Source organism: Corvus cornix, chromosome Z (assembly GCF_000738735.6).
Source record: "Corvus cornix cornix isolate S_Up_H32 chromosome Z, ASM73873v5, whole genome shotgun sequence".
Lineage (NCBI taxonomy): Eukaryota > Metazoa > Chordata > Aves > Passeriformes > Corvidae > Corvus > Corvus cornix.
In genome coordinates this window covers 24,894,824-24,910,763 of record NC_046357.1, presented here as the reverse complement: position 1 = coordinate 24,910,763, position 15,940 = coordinate 24,894,824, and the positions used below count along the sequence as shown (strand labels likewise).

Here is a 15,940-nt window from a genome sequence, read left to right as displayed (position 1 = left end):
TTTGTTTAAATAAAACAGTAAATTAAAAGCTAACGTGTCTGCAGACACTGCTCTATGCTGCTCCATCTCCAGGCTCTCCTCCATTTCATACCTTCCATCCTCCATTCCTTTCCGTTCTGGGATTTGGTACCCTCTATTTTTTTACACAAGGAGCTGCTTCTGCCTCGGGAGTCCTCGGGAGCCACCAGTCAGCTGCCTGAGGAAATCCCGAAGTTTCTTGATGAATTCACTCTCCTCTAGTTTTTGTCAAGCCTTCCAGTCCCCAAGGCTCCCTCTTCCTCCAGCAAGTAAATTTGCTACTTACAAAGCTACGCTGGGAAACAAACCTGCCCTCTGCCACAAGCCTTGTCCCCCTCAGCACTGACTGTCTTTTAACTGCATCCCCCAGGATCCAGTCCTGAATCCAAGTCCTTCAAGACGTTTTTTGCAGACATTTGCAAAACAGAAACAGAGAGAGCATGCAATTCAACAGCCATTTTTGTAGTAGTGCCCTTACAGGGTGAAGACAGTTTGAAATTAAACCAACTGGAGCTTGACTTGTCAGTCGAACCAGCTTGTGAAGGGTTGTGTTACTTGACTGACACTCATCTCTGCCATGGATCAGCACCAAGGTACATGAGCTGTCAGGGGAAGTGTGAAGCTCATGAAGCTCTCAGATAAATTCACTCTGCTGAAATCAGTCCACACAGTCCATACATCAGGGTCTCATTTCCACTCACAGTTAATGGTGTGTGGTTTGGGGCTTGCCTTCTTAACAGGCATAAGCTTTACTTCTTTGTGTATATTTAGCATTTCTTAAGACACAACAGGTCATCTTCTTAGCTGTTATGAAATGTGTGCAATGCCAGAAGGGACTAGACCCTGTCCTGGCTGCCTATGTAGGAAATCCTTGAATAATTATCTGGTTGACAGAAGTGCATGGAAAACAGTCACTTCAGGTGTTGAAAATTTAAGCTGCTTATCACATACATCTTTTATCAGAAAAGTGTATCAACCACTAGAACAACTAGCTAGGTGGAGTGACCATGGAGGATAGCCCATTACCTGATCCTTTGGAAAAATAACAGGTATTTTTCTATAACATATGCTCCAGTTCCAGCAAAAGACATCAAGCTTGACACAGGAATCATCTGCTGAAATTCTGAGGATCATTTTACTTGGGAAGAGAGGCACGCTGATTGCAGTAATGGCCCCTTCTGTCTCTAAAATCTATGAAACTATTAAGTCCATGGAACGATGCCAGCTCATATCCAGCTGTTAATGTGAATTTGAAGAAGATAGTCGTATAGTGGGGCTGTGCCTCATCAGCTGTAACAGTCTCTGTAGTGTGTTCCTCATTTGGTGGATACAAACTCAGCTGTTCAGTCACTGCACAGGGAGTAGCATTTTTTAAAGTGCTGGCTCAGGAGGAAAAAAAAGGTGCTATTCTAAAATCAGATCTGGAAATATTAAAGAGAGAGACTAACAGAAAGGACAAGGACTATTTAGGTAGAAGACACATGGGAAAGAAAACAGTATTTTCTTGTGCCATTACAGTGGGTGTCCATGGTTTCGGAAGAGCACTTTCAGACGAAACCCCTTCAGAAGTCCTCCCTCACACCATGTTGTGACGTGTCAGAAACCTCACTCCAATGTGTGTGAGCATCACACAGTGACACAGCTGGCACAGCCAGGAGCAGCCCAGTTCTCCTTCACACTGAAGTTCCCAAGCCCCAGGCTGCTGTTCTTTGCTAGAGAGCCAAGTGTGACATTCTAATAACTTTAATTTCTCCAGCTTGTATCAGCTGATTGTACCACACAAATTCATGGGCTGCCACAATAAAATAACGTTCTGGAGTGCAGCTTTTAACCTGTTTTTACTGATTAGAAAGCACAGTGAATAAATATTGCATTCAGAGGTGCATTGCTACATAATTTTTGTGACACTTGATGGTGCCTTTAATACTTCTCATGTCCATGAAGTGTACATAAAAGGAACCTGTTGTAAAGTTAGTTTCATGGTAGCCTGGCTTCAATCAGCTTTGAATGACAAACTGATCATCATTAAATGCAAATAGCTCTCATAACATGTTCTCTTAAGATGTAAAGTAAAAACTAGAAGCCTCTGTACAGTACACAGGAATTAAACCACAGAGTTCTTTTGCTTAAAGTAACTTAAACTCCTGATATTCTCAAAACTACTTTGACTATTTGCTTTTAGCAAGAAGGATTTCCCTCACACCCTTTTATCATTAATAATCTCACAAGAAGTTCTGGTCTGCTGCCACTCTGTATACACTTGAGCTATACAACTTTTCTGTTTTCTTGTAGCCACTGAGCTTTTTATTATGCTGGAAATAAAACTCAGTAGCCTTTAGGATGCTAAAGCAAACCTGACCTGTTCTTATAAGCACTCTTATATGGAAACACACACAATATTTAAACATTATGTAATTCCATCTTTTTTTCAACCATGTGGCAGCTCTGCACATAAAAACCTGTCCCATGCACACAGTACTCAGTTCCTGAAAATAAAGGACACACTAAAGTTGCTTCTTGTCAGAGCTCATGGAAGCTCTTGGTCTCTAACTCTGCATATCTTTGAACCATGTAAAGCAAACATCTTCCCACAGTAATTTTACGTATGATATAATAATAAAATCCATGAGTTGAAAGAGGATATGACTTATCTGCTGCAAAGGTCATAAATGAGCATTTTAATGATGTGAAGTGTAACATCTGAGCTTGCAGGCATCAGAAGGAGCATTTAATTGATGCAGTATTTATGAATTATCAAGCATCACTTACTGGAAATGCTTTAATTTATGACTGATATAAAATCCAACTTCCTAAATAGGTTAACAACAGCAGCAATTTTGTGGGACATACTGTTGCTGTCAGCCCCTCTCTGCAGATTCACCTTGCAGGGTTTGCAGCCTGTTATTGCATTTCTTCTGGTGGAAAATAAGAATTACATTCTGATCCTCTCTTGAATCTGAGTGGTGGAAAGGCTAACTAGAAAAGCAATTTATGAGCAGGTGATGTGCCACAAAGAGACCATCTCCCAAGGCAAGGTATTCATACATTGCCATGCCCCAAACCTCTGGGAAGACAGGAGTGAAGGCACTTACTTGGGCCACCAAATTTCAGTTCTTCCCAATCACAGGCAGCAGCACAGAGCATCTCACAGGACATGTTCTAAGAACGAGCCTCCAGCACCATCTGATTGCAGCTGTAAGGCTGTGGAGGGTGAGAGAACATCCATCCATCCATCCATGCATCCCTGCCAGATATCCTCAGCAAGATGAAGGGAAGCGGGATGGGAGAGCCTATGGGATGGCCCAGGCAGCTGCAGGGATTCTGCCTGCCTGGTCCTGCTGCAGGCAAGTCCAGCTCAACTTGTTGAAGATAATTTTAATTTACTGCCAGTTAAAACCTACCTGGGTTTTAACAAAGACAAAACACACCCCAGCACCTTTCCCCCAGGGCCTCCCCAGGGCCCAGTGTCACCCCCAGCCCTGTCACCTGGAGCCCTGCAGGGACAGGTCACCCTCAGCCCTCTCCTGTGCAGCTCCTTCTTCTCACGCTCTCACCAGATCCAGCACACCTGCTCCAGCTCTGGGCTGCTTGGCAGCACCTACCCCTTTGTGCTGTTCCCCCTTCTGCCCTGTACTTGCTTTTCCTCACTCCTTTACTCACCCAGAGGTTCTCACTTCCAGACAGCCCCACCTGTGGTTGAGGGGCTTGGCCAGGCTCAGCTGTAGCTCCTTGGCACAGATGGAATTGTCTGGAACAGACCCTGGGCAGACCCTGGCTGAAAAAGTTCACTTCCCAACTGCTCCCTCTCTCTAAATTACTCAGGAATTAACTTCTGGATTCTGAAGAAATCCTTCTACACTCCTCCAACTCTGTGAGGAAGGGGTGCATATTCACTGGTGTGCCAGCACTCCCACCAAAGCAGAGGCTCACCTACAAATCTCAGAAGTACCAATCTGCACAAAATTCATGTCATTTTGGCTTGAACTTGGATATGGGTGTACCAAAATGGAATAACAATAGGATGCAAGGTTTCTGTAATACTGGAACACAGTTTCAGATAAGGGCGTGAGTGGTGTGATCATTCCAAAGGGCAACAGTGGGTAAAGCTACACAAGAAAGATGAGTGGGAAGAAAAAAATCAAAATAAATGGGAGAGTGAGTAGAAAAGAAAGCCTCCCCCTGTGGTCAGGCAGGACAACAGCATAAATGGAGGCATGAAGAGGAAGAAGCTGAGAAGAAGGAAATTGAATTCAGCTTAGTTCTGATTTTTCTCCCTGAAGCTCTCTCCATTCCACTCACCTTGACTTCAGGGCAAGCACCAAGGAGGGACTCCAGCCCTCTGGGCTCCCTGTTTGGCATCAGCTCCACAAATGGTAAAAGGCACAGCTAATTTAGAATAGAATTGTTTAATTTAGTGTTTCAGCGTCTAACAAGTGCTGCTTAACGTGGTGTGAGAACTGGCCACCAGCAGCAAGGGTATCATCAATTAATTAATTCAATAGAGCTTAAAACTGGCCTGATTGTCAATCTTTTAAACACTCCCATCACTGCAAGCCTGAATTCCTCCAGCCCACAGGCAGGAACCTGGTGAATCCAGTGGTGTTTGAAGGAAATTGGAGTCACATGTAGGACTTTGGCATCTTAACACACTGCCCTGGATATCCCATAAAGGACATGGACCCTTTCAAAAGCCTAATGAAAATTTATTATAGAATCATAGAATCACTAATGTTGGAAAAGACCTTGGAGACCATTGAGCCCAATCAATGGGCTGGCGCTGTAGGAGACATAGTTGGTGTTCCTGTAGTAAACTGCAGTGGTGTGAAAGTGCTTTGACAGCCAAGGAGTGGGTTAAGATGGAATGTAGCATCAATGAGCTAAGAAAGGGGGTAAAAACAGGTGAATGGAAGGTAAAAATGAGGTGGTATGTCCAAAACAAAACTTCCTCCAGTTTCAGAAATAATCCAAACACACGAATGACCAAAGGCTTCTCCTTGCTGGCTGAAAATATGCACAGTCACAGTGTGCAATTTGTAGGAGTTACTGACAAACTGCAGTACAGCTATATAATACTGAAAGCATTCAGGTGTTAAATTTATCTCACTTGCTAAGGAGCAAAGGCTTGCAGGAAGTAGAAGAAGCAAGGCCCAGCAAAAGATCACACTTTCCCGTTGACTCAACATTTTATTGCATTGAAGGCCAAACTCTAGTTTAAATTCAGCTACCAATTCTGGAGCAGGCAATAATGCCAATAAAGTTTGTGTCTGGCAACATTTTGCCATTTCAGCACACTGGGTGTTCCTTCAGTAACTGGCTGTTTGGAGAGGAACAGAAGAGAGAGGAACAAAGATGTGTAATGGGAATATCCAGAAATCCTGGAATCAAGGGCAATAAAATCAGGTAATTTTTTTTTTTATACCATAGTGCAAGAGGAGAAAAAAAAAAAAAATAAAGGGAATTACTGAGGAGTTGAGACAAAGGACTAACTTGACTGACTTAGACTGACTAAATCAGAATGGCTGGGATGGTGTTCAGGTATTCAGACAGATTAATAGGCTAAAAAATTCTTGTTGTAGGAGGGATAGGAATATACAGAATGGGAAAGAATGGGCCCATTTCTCTGTTATTTAAATGCTTCCAGCTCCCTTCAGCCTATTCCTATGTACTCAGCCTCTTCCTAGCATAATGTGTCCATGAAAAATGTCTCTGTCACAGATTGCATGGGCAGCAATGGCAGCTTGCCCCTTCCTCCCCCTGATCCTCAAATTCCCAGTCACTGGCAAATCCTGATTGGTATTTTGTGCAGCAGTTGGGGTGTTTTCTTTTGCAGATGTCCTATGAATATAGACATCCCCTGAAAATTCATGCCCAGGTGCACATTCATTTTACTAACTATTAATTTATTCCAACTGCCACAATGTTCATTTGTGTTTTGAAATTGAGAGTTTCCCAGTTCCTTTTTGTTTGTCAAAAAGTCCTCTTTTCAAAAAGAAAGGCTTCTGACAGCATTTTATTCTTTTTGTTTTATTCTTACATCCAAACACATAGAAACCATCTCTTTTCTCTGAACTGCTGCTTCTTTTTGTGTTCTCTTCACAACCTATTTTCCCATCAAAAAAACTTTAATCATTCCTCTGTTTGAAATAATTCTGAAAACAGAGTAAGTTTTTATTTGCAAATACCGCTTCATTTTTACCTTCTCTTCACCTGTTTTTCCCCCTTTCCTTGTTCAACTATTCTGCACTCCATCTTACTCCCTCCTCTCCAGCAGCAAAGTAGGAAATGTTGTTTATAATAAGCTAGGTAATGAACCTGGCCTCCAAGGAGATGTGCCTGACCCCCTTCTGACTTTTAGAGGTTTGCCAGGGGTGGGAAAAGTTGGTCGCCTGGGAACCTGTGTTCTGAAATGATTTAGTAAGCACAGTAATGCAGCAGAGGGAAAGAAAATAGAGCTAAAGCTGACTGACTATTCAATTATTAATCCTATTCATAAAGAATTTAGCCTCTGTTTTGTTTAGCAAATAGTTTGGAAACTTGTCCATTCCTCCCCTATGCAAAGTATTTGCTATTTGAAAGGTCTGGAAAGCATTTTTCAGATTGAATGTTTGTCTGTGCTTTCTTCCTTCACCATTTGCATTTGGTGTAGCATGCTGTGCATACACTTGGTTCAGGCATCAGTCAAGACACCATGGCTGGAAAATTTGAAATGGAACTGTGTCAGTGGGGGCAAAGGCAAGACACAAAAAATTTTGTCAAGATGGTTTTTGCAAATTGCCAGCCATGGTGAAAAATACCAGCTGACCGAATTCAGCCACATTTTACACAGGTACTACAGAGTGATTTGTCTACTTTTCAATATATATTGGGGTTCAGAACGTCCTGTGAGTCCACTCCTAAGGACTCACAGAGTCATTGAAGTTGAAAGAGGCATGGGGGAATCTCTAGAGCAGCCTCCAGCTCACAACTCTGTCAGCACTACATTCAGATTGACAGCTCAGGGTTGTACAACATCAGTAATGTCTTGAAAACCTCCCTAGACAGGGCTCTCACAGTCCCCTTGGGTCCCTGCTCCACTGCCAGACTCACTACCCTGTAGCTGCTCGTGTCTCATTTTGAATCAGAATCTTCTGCTTTTCAGTTTATAACCATTGCTGCTTAGCACAAACCAAACCAAATCAGATTTTCTTAGCATCAGGTGTCACAGAATCACAGGATGGGTCAGGTTGGAAGGGACCACAGTGGGTCAGCTGGTCCCACCACCCTGCTCCAGCAGGGCCATCCCAGAGCACATGGCAGAGGATTGTGTCCAGATGGGTCTGGAATATCTCCAGTGAGGGAGATTCCACAGCCTCTCTAAGCAACCTTGTCTTTGAACCTGATCTCATATCTGGGTGCTAAGGAATTGGGCCTCTTGAAAAATCTGGTTTGTGATTTTGCTCCTTACAGGTGCAATTTAAGACACTGGGTCAGTTAAGCCTCACTTAAAACCATTTAGATATGGGATGCATTCAAATTCCCCTCCATTCTGGCAGTTTTGAGAAGCTAATTTTACAAAGAGCTAACAAGGGAGAAGACCTCACATAATGGTGAGTTGTTCCAGAACATTTCTCATTACTTTATTTCCTGACCCTAAGACAGAACCCAGCACCTGCCTGTTGCTGTGACTGCTCCCCAAAAGTGTGCACAAATCCACACATCCACGAGATTTTCCATAGAGACAATAATAAATGAGCAGCAGAAATGAAGAGCAAGTAAATCACTTACGTGATACAATTAACCTCTTTGTGTGAGTAGAGATAATCAACTGCGTAAATTAATTTAAGGAATTATTGACTAGTGTATAGCTCTATAAAAAGGGATTTCATTTGTCTGAGAATGTATCAGCAAAGCTCTGCTGCTCCAAAAGAAGGAAGTGAAGCAATGGGTGACGCAAACCAAGGTGGCCACGCCAAAGTAGAGAAAACTATACCTTGAAGCCCAGGAGTTCAGAAAAAACAAAACCCCTGGTACTCACTACTTAAAACTAGAAAAAATCAGGGTCATTTAGATGAGAGAGCAGTCTTAAAGCATGGAAAAATTGTTCCTGAGTTGTGTATAGTAAGCAATAATATTAAACTGCATCACGACTCTGATTTTTTTTTTTTTTTAAATTTTCTCTTGAACTCAGATAATTAGCTTTTATCCTGGAACATGAGAGGCATCTTGTCTTATGGTCTTGCCCCCCTTGTTAACGATCTTTAGCTAATTGCTAGTTGGGAAAGTAGAAGCTGACAATGTACTCAGAGACCAATTGACACAGAAGTCATCTGCATGACTGAGAAAATAAGCCCAGGCTGGTCATACATAGCCTGTAAATCATCCCCTTACTGCAGTGCTCCAGCAGCAATCAAGATAAACAATTACACTTCGCAAAACAACAGCTACTTTGCTCCTCCTTCTGTCAGGAAGCTCTATTTTATAAGCCTGCTACTAAAACTCCTGGCTCAGCTTATCTCAGTGCTGAGATAAGTGGACCCTCATTGCTGCTCCCAGCATCTGTGTAGAGCCTCTGTTTGGTTGCATGCTCTGAAAAGCTGTCTTAAAGCCATAATTTTTTTTTTTTTCCACTACTGAGCATACTGCTTTCCCCAGAAAAATGTCTTACAATAAGGCTTTTGCCAGTATTCCTATTAAGAGCAATTCTCAGCATTTACCTGTTTAATCTATTTCCATTTTCTTACTCTTATTCTCACTCTCAGACACTTTTTTCTTCCTGTATTTTAAAATACTAACCAAATAACCTACTAGTGACAAGGCGTTCTAACAATATGGTACTGTATGTCCAGAGCAAGGTAAAAGTTATGAGGAAAACTGAATGGCAAAAGACATTCTCAGCCGACTAATTCATTTAAAAATCAAAATGTGGGCATCTTTTATAGCAAATGATAGTGATAAAGATCCTTCTGGACTGTAGTCTCTAAAAGCCGATTTCCACAAATGCTGCTTCCATAAGTGCTGTCATAAAGTTATACCCAAAAGTCAAACTCAGCTGCTGCGCACTCTGCAGCTCATTTAACAGTTCACAGTGAAACTCTAATCACCAATTTGTCAAAACAGAGCAAAACACTGGTGCAGAAAGTGGCTTCACACAATCTGCCTTCAACCACCAAAATCAGGAAGTTGGATAAGTGGGTAGCTAAATCATTAACTCAGGTAGGATGGAAAACAAGGCTCCTCTCTACTGATGAAAGAAAACTCACGGTCCTGGAGCTTTCCCCTTCCCACTTGGACACTGGGCATCAAAGCAGTCTCAGAAAATTTCTGAACTCTGGGGAATGGAATAGCAACAATATCATCTGCTCCTCCTTCAAGGACTATGGCCACTAAGAAAAAAAACAAAACAACAAAACAAACAAAGAAAAAAAACCAAACAAAAAGCCCCAACACCGAAATTACAAGTTTTACACCCAAGGGCCTGCTACTTTCACCCCTGAGACAACACTAAGGTGATCAAAAGATGCAGAAAGGTGGAAATTACTGTCTGATGCATGTCATAAATACTCCCAGGCATTTTGTGTCCAGTTTTGCAACCCTTTGTGGAAGTGGTGCCTGTTCATTTTACCAGTACCGCTGTCGAGTTGCTGTCCCTCCTCATTCGGGAAATGCAAAGTAGAGAGGCTCTGCCTGGTGGGACTCACAGCTGCTTGGGCAGCCTGAGCTTCATCCTGTGCTTGGGCTCATCACCAGAAATACAGAACCTGTAATTTCAAATACTTATCAAAGAAAAGAATGAATCAAAGAAAAAGTGGGGAAAGAAAATGTATTTTAAATAGCAGGTATCACTTTTTATTCCCTGTTTTCTTTCAAGCCTATCAGACTTTGTTCTGTCTAAGCTGTACATATATTTAACAAACAGCTATGTCAGAACTGTTTATTGTTAATAAACAGTGTAAAATATGTCTTGCCCCATAAATCATGGTGGATAAAAATGAACTAAGCATCACATGTAGGTTTTAAGGCTGTCTCAATTTCTCCTAATCCAAATTAATTTCTAAATCTTATAAAGCCAAAATAGTACCTCAGCTAAATCCTACCAGAGTGCTGTTTCTAAGCAAACAGTTCCTTTTCCCAGAACACTGGCTCAATAAAGCTGAGACTCAGTCACCCTTATTCAGTAAAACTGCAGCATATTTGGGTGGTGCAAGTTGTAGTCAGTGGGACCTGAAACAATAATTGTATTCCCAAGCATGGGCAACAGTGATTTAATACTTTGAATAAAGCACAGTAAAAACATTAATCAGAGATCTGTAAAACTTTCATGTCACATGATCACCATTGATCAAACTTTCTGCAGCCTGGCGTAGTCTTGGGAAGAATTTACAGGCTCTTCCACATAAAAGACTCCTTTTTTCAAGCCTGTTCTGAAACCATCACTAGAGCAAAACTCGTGCTAGGGAGAGCGGGATAGGAAGAGCTTCCCAGATGTCAGCATCTCTTAGTAAAGCTGGCTTAAGGCCATTAATAAGAGCAATTCCTGCATGTCAGGAGGCACATAACATTCTAGAACCTTCCTTACTTTGGGAAACAACTCCTGATGAGGAGCAGCAAGAGCAGTTATACCTTCAAGAAGTCCTTGTTATTGCTGATATGATAAAAGCTGCCCTATTTTCTCCAAAGAAGTTGTAAATAGCCAAGAAAAATGGATAGAAAAATTAAAATCTTCCTTTAGAAAATGCCCTAAATTTGAGAAATACCATGTTATTAATTTGGTTTAACTCACAGTGCAAATCCATTAGTCTGAACTTCTCAGGACACAGTGAGAGACTCAAACAAGAGCAATTTGTTTTCTTTTTTGTAAACTATCTGGCTTTTGAGTTAACATGTCATTTATGAACATACTTTATGCAGAGAGCCACAGGTGGAGGAACTTGTTCAGCTGTGTCATTCTAATAAATTTAAAAATAAAATGTTCCTCATTTTCATGGCTTCTCTGTTCAGCTCCGCTCAAGGTAATAGAAACTACACTATCTCTGGTATTTGACCTTCTAATTGCTCTATTAAAAACTGGATTAATATTGATCTCATGAATGATAGTCTGACAAAGGCATAGCGGCTTTTCTGTCAATCTTTAAAAGAGAAGACAACATAAGAACATTTTGTTCTCCAGAACAAAAATTGCAGATTCTGAATGAGAGGAAAAAAATCTATAGTTAGCATTGCTGAAAAACTCAAAATTATTCTGGCAGCTTTTTAGCTAGGAATACTTTCATTGCTTGTGAAACTGGAAAGAACATATCTAAAATGCAAAGTTAAGATGATCTGCATGCTTCCTGTAGTCAAATTTTTTGAGGGAAAGTAATACCTTTTTCATCATTATCATTTTGCATAGTACAGGTGAATAGACTTTAGATCTGAGCCACTAAGTTCTTGCTATGGCTTCTCAAGGGAGGAGGCACAGAGTTAGATACAATAAAAAGGTGAGAGAGAGGTGGGGTCTAAAGCCCCACTGTGACTGACTGCTGTGATTTACTTCATCTCCCTCTACACAGATCTCCTGTGATCTTGATTCACCAGCTGTTTTATTGTGATCATTAGAGCCATGCTTATCAAAGCCAGACTTAGGTTATAACTAGAGATAGATGGCTAATTCAGTGATCCAGGGAAGAAACTGTGAAAAGAAAAGGTTTTCCTTCCAGGTCAGGCAGTGAAGGATTGCAGACAGAGGCAGTTGACATGATAAGGACATCTGAAAAGTGTTAAAAACCTGCTTACAACAGTGTATTGATGGCATGCCAGTCAACGATGATCCCTGAAAGGAAGGAATTCATACCTGGGCTTCAAATTCTATCTTTGTACAATTATTTCATAGTTGCTTAGGTGGCATTTCTGCCGGATGTGTTATCCTGAATATAGTTTGCTGCCAATGCTTCCGGGAAACCAAATTTCACACTCATTTACCCAGTAATTTTTCAGTGGGCTGGCATAGGTCCTCTTCAAGGAACGCCCTGAATCCAGGCCTTGCTGAGACTGGGAGGGTGGGAGGGGTTATCCCAGCTATTGGGGAATGGTGACATGGCCGCACAAAAATCTGAGGAGTTTGGCAAAGCCCCTGCTCACTGAACTCCTCTGCACTGAAGGTTCACGATAATTTTCAGCAAAACTACCCTGTATCCCAGTTTATGGTTTGTTTCATACACTTTCCCCAACCTAAAGACAATGTCCTCTGCAAAAGTCATCCTTCATGTATGACAGAGGTTTTAACTGGTGCTGTAAGTAACATTATCACAATCATTCATGCACTCCATATTAATCAAGCTCACAGTTTTCCAGACAGAAATTTCCCTTTTTTCCTCTCCTGTTTTGTTTTTTTTTTTTTTAAGTCTTGTTGAATGGGGACAAGGTGGCAGAAAGACATGAAAAATTCTGAAGATTGTGATGGAAACTTTTTTTTTCCTTTCCGTAGGGGAGACGCTTCCATTTCTATGGATAGAACTTCACTCAGCTGTGAAGTGTTTGAGGTTTTAACCCTGAACTGAATAAGTAACCCAGGAAATAATGAGGTTGATTAGTTAGATGATGCATGTGTAGTACCTGGTCTTTAATTTCCAGATTTTTCACTTTCTTTTCGTTTTCCAGGTGCCCAAAAAGACACAATTAGGGGTGAATGTAAAGCATTGGTGCCATTGACCTTCAACCTGCTATTAGGCAGATCTAATACTCAACATTGCAATTATCTACATGATATAGACAAGCATATATTAAGCTTCTATGTGAAAGCATTCCCAGCATTTAGTATTTTTCTCTCAAAGAGGAATTTGTCTTTTCAAGACTCTTCTATAAAAAAATATAATTTAACTGCTCAATATTATTCCTAGCAGAAGAAGTGATTCTCAAATGTTTATAGATTATTTGCTTATGAAATAGAAGTTTTTCTTTGGTATCCTAATTTTAATCTTCGGGAAGTGTGCACAGTATTCCTAAGGGACTGTGTCTCTGTGGTGTTCTCCAGGAGCACAAAAGAAAATAAATTGTCATTAGGATGGTTATTTATAAAGAAAGTCAAAACTATTTCTGACAGAGTAATCTGCATTGTATTCTAGCTGCTAGGACTGTTTAACTGTATCACAGGAAAAACACAGAAGAAAATCCCATCACAAGGTTAGATTTATGTCATTCCTGGGAAAAAAAAATGTGCCTTTGCAATGCTATGGTTATTTTTAATCTAAAGCTACTTTAGAGTTTCATTCAACTTGTGTTAGCTTGATTTAGGAGTGCAGCTCTAGGTCAAAGAAGACTAACAGTATCCAAGCAACAAATGATTAAATTATACTTTTCAAGTTGTCTTACAGAAGAAAAAGGTGTACCTAGCAAAAGTGAAAATAACAGGGGAGGGGAGGGAACACAACAGCTCAAGCCAAAATCTAGATATATCACATTCCATCTAAACATACAGTGTATTTCTGAAGAAACTTTGGAAGCTGAAAGCACAGCCTGTCAGTAATGCACCACACTTCCTCCACCATTTTTCTGTGAGGGAGATTATTTGCACACACCTGATGTGATGTGATTCTTCTTCTTCTTCTTAGACCCCGTCCTGCTGAATGTTTTGCCATGGGGGAGACAAACAGAAAGATAGCATCAGTTATGGATTACTTTGATCTCTCTGGAGTGACTCTCCATTACAATCCTAGGGAAAAGGATGAAGTCAATGTATTTTTGTGGCTCAGGACACCATAAGATTAGAGCTTCAGAATCATCAAAGCTGTAGCTGAACTTTATGTATTTAATGCCACTGATTCTTGTCATTGATTCTTTTTTTTGGGTTTTGTTTTTGTTTGTTGTTGTTGTGTTTGTTGGTGGTGGTGGTCTGGGGTTTTTTGTTGGGTTTTTTTTTTGTTTTTCACAGATATTTTCCAAAGGTTTTGATGGTCCAGAACAGCAAGTTTCCCTGTTCAGAGCAGGTAAAGGGTTCATCCGGAGAGTTTAAAGGTACTGCACAGCATAATCTCTAGTGAAAAGGGTAGAGAGTTCTCATTATTCAATTCTAACACCACTTGTTGAAGTTGTCATTGCATCTTCCTCTTCATATCTGCCCTGTGGCATACATGTAGCAATGCATCTGCTGAATATACCAACCTGTTTCTTGACATTCTGCACATCCAAAAAACATTAAACCAAAGTAGGATTTAATTTGTATCATTGAATATATTTTTATTTTAGCTTTTGTCTCACCTGAATTCTGTAAGAGAGAAGACTTCTTAATCTCAGAAGTGTCCTTCTAAAGGAACTTTCTTTTTTCTCTGGATATGACTTCGTCCCTATTTGAAATGAAAATTTTTTTTTTAATTTCCAGTGATCTGAAAATTCCGCAGATAATTTCTGATGGAAATACCAGCACAAAACACTTCAGTTTCTGCAGCTGTACACTTTCTTAGATTCTATAAGCACAGAAAGATTGGAAATCCTTCATAAGGTAAGAAAATAGTTTACATTGAATCAAGAAATAAGCAATTATATGGAAAAAAAACCCATAAGAGGGTGAAATTGATTGTTACTTCACTTCTGTGTCTCTTGAGTTAAACTAACTTTTGAATTAAATGCTACAGGAAGAAAAAGAAGATTCATAAACACAGATTCTCTCTACCCCATCTTCCAGCTTTTTTTTTTTTTTTTTAGAACACAGATCTCTTGCAAGCCCATCCACGAAACTGAAACAGCCCTGCTTTTGCACAGCTGGTCTGCTGAGTGCTACCAGCTCCACACATACACACGCTTTTCACTTCTCATTCACCCAGCTTACTGGAGTTGAAGGCACTTCACAAGATAATTTTGGACACTCCTATTTTCTTGGCAAATCTAGTGGGGGAAAAAAAGTGCTCAGTTGAATGGGCATGGCAGAAGTTTAAGAAGCTGCATGCGTGGAGTTTAGAAACAGCACCTGTTTGCAATAAAAAGAAAGGGCAAGGCAAAACCAGTTCATGTTTATAACATCCTGCAGAACCTAGGAATTAAGCCTAAGGAAGAAAAGCCACACACCTGATCCCTGAAGTCATCAGGGAAGAAGGACAAAGGCAGATCAGTGTGAGAAGCAAAGAACATTTTCCTTTGAGGCCAACCAGGTGTTCATAAAATACCTGCATTAGGTATCACTGCCTGTTCTTTCCACACAGTAACATCTAAGGGTGCCTGTGCTAATGCCTGGGGAGAAATCCTTCCTCATGCCCACTTCTACTGCGGAAATCTTAAACCCCCTGCAACTTGCAGGAGAACAAGGGAACTGCTGCACTTTAGTCATTTAACTTGCACGCCCCAGAAAGGACCTTCTGCTGGTTTGACACCAGTTATCTCTGTGACTGGAAACTGATATTCTCACCTGAATGAGACAGTATAGAAAGCTCTGATAGTTTTGTAGTGTGATTTGTGATTTACTGTGATTTGAGCTTCTTACTTCCCCCCCACACCCTGCTTTCAATAAGTAAATCCAGCTCTGGTCTTTTTGTCATGGTATACCACATAGGGTCTACAGTCTTGGCTAAAAATGCAAATTAATATTATTATTTTCTTCAATCAGAATGAGCTCTCTTATAGATAAAATGACCTTCTGAGGGTGACTGTTAGTTACACTATTTATTAGCATGTAATTTAGCTATAAAGAGCATTGCAGTAAAAACTGGCATTTTCCCTCATGTCATGGTGCCAACTCACAGTGTATTGGCAAATAGCTTAATAGAGACCAAATTCATCTAATCAGCATAATTTTATCCTTTTGTAATAGGCAAGAGGAGTACTCGGAATGTAAGAGTACTTGGATTGCAAAAGTATTCTGTTTAATTACATGTAGGTATTTGCAATCCTTGGATATTGCAGGTATTCTCTCATTTGAAATTTACAGAGTGGTATCACAAAACTGTGCACAATTAGGCAAAGTGTAACCATCTTCCCA

At 40.6% G+C, this 15,940-nt stretch overlaps 2 protein-coding genes across 3 annotated transcripts in view; both read right to left on the bottom strand.

The window, feature by feature from the left end:
- Positions 1–15,940, bottom strand: part of LOC109146432 — a 1,056,471-nt gene that overhangs the window by 555,512 nt on the left and 485,019 nt on the right. The gene's annotated exons all lie outside the window — the stretch shown is intronic.
- LOC109146428 overlaps positions 1–15,940 on the bottom strand; it is a 51,403-nt gene that overhangs the window by 33,657 nt on the left and 1,806 nt on the right. Inside the window, exons 2-3 of one of the 2 annotated variants that reach the window (XM_039566867.1) lie at positions 14,230–14,315; positions 13,551–13,594 (exon numbers count right to left, since the gene is read on the bottom strand). The gene's annotated coding sequence lies outside the window, so the exon portion shown is untranslated. The remainder of the gene's footprint in view (positions 1–13,550; positions 13,595–14,229; positions 14,316–15,940) is intronic. The other variant, XM_039566868.1, reaches the window with a different exon arrangement.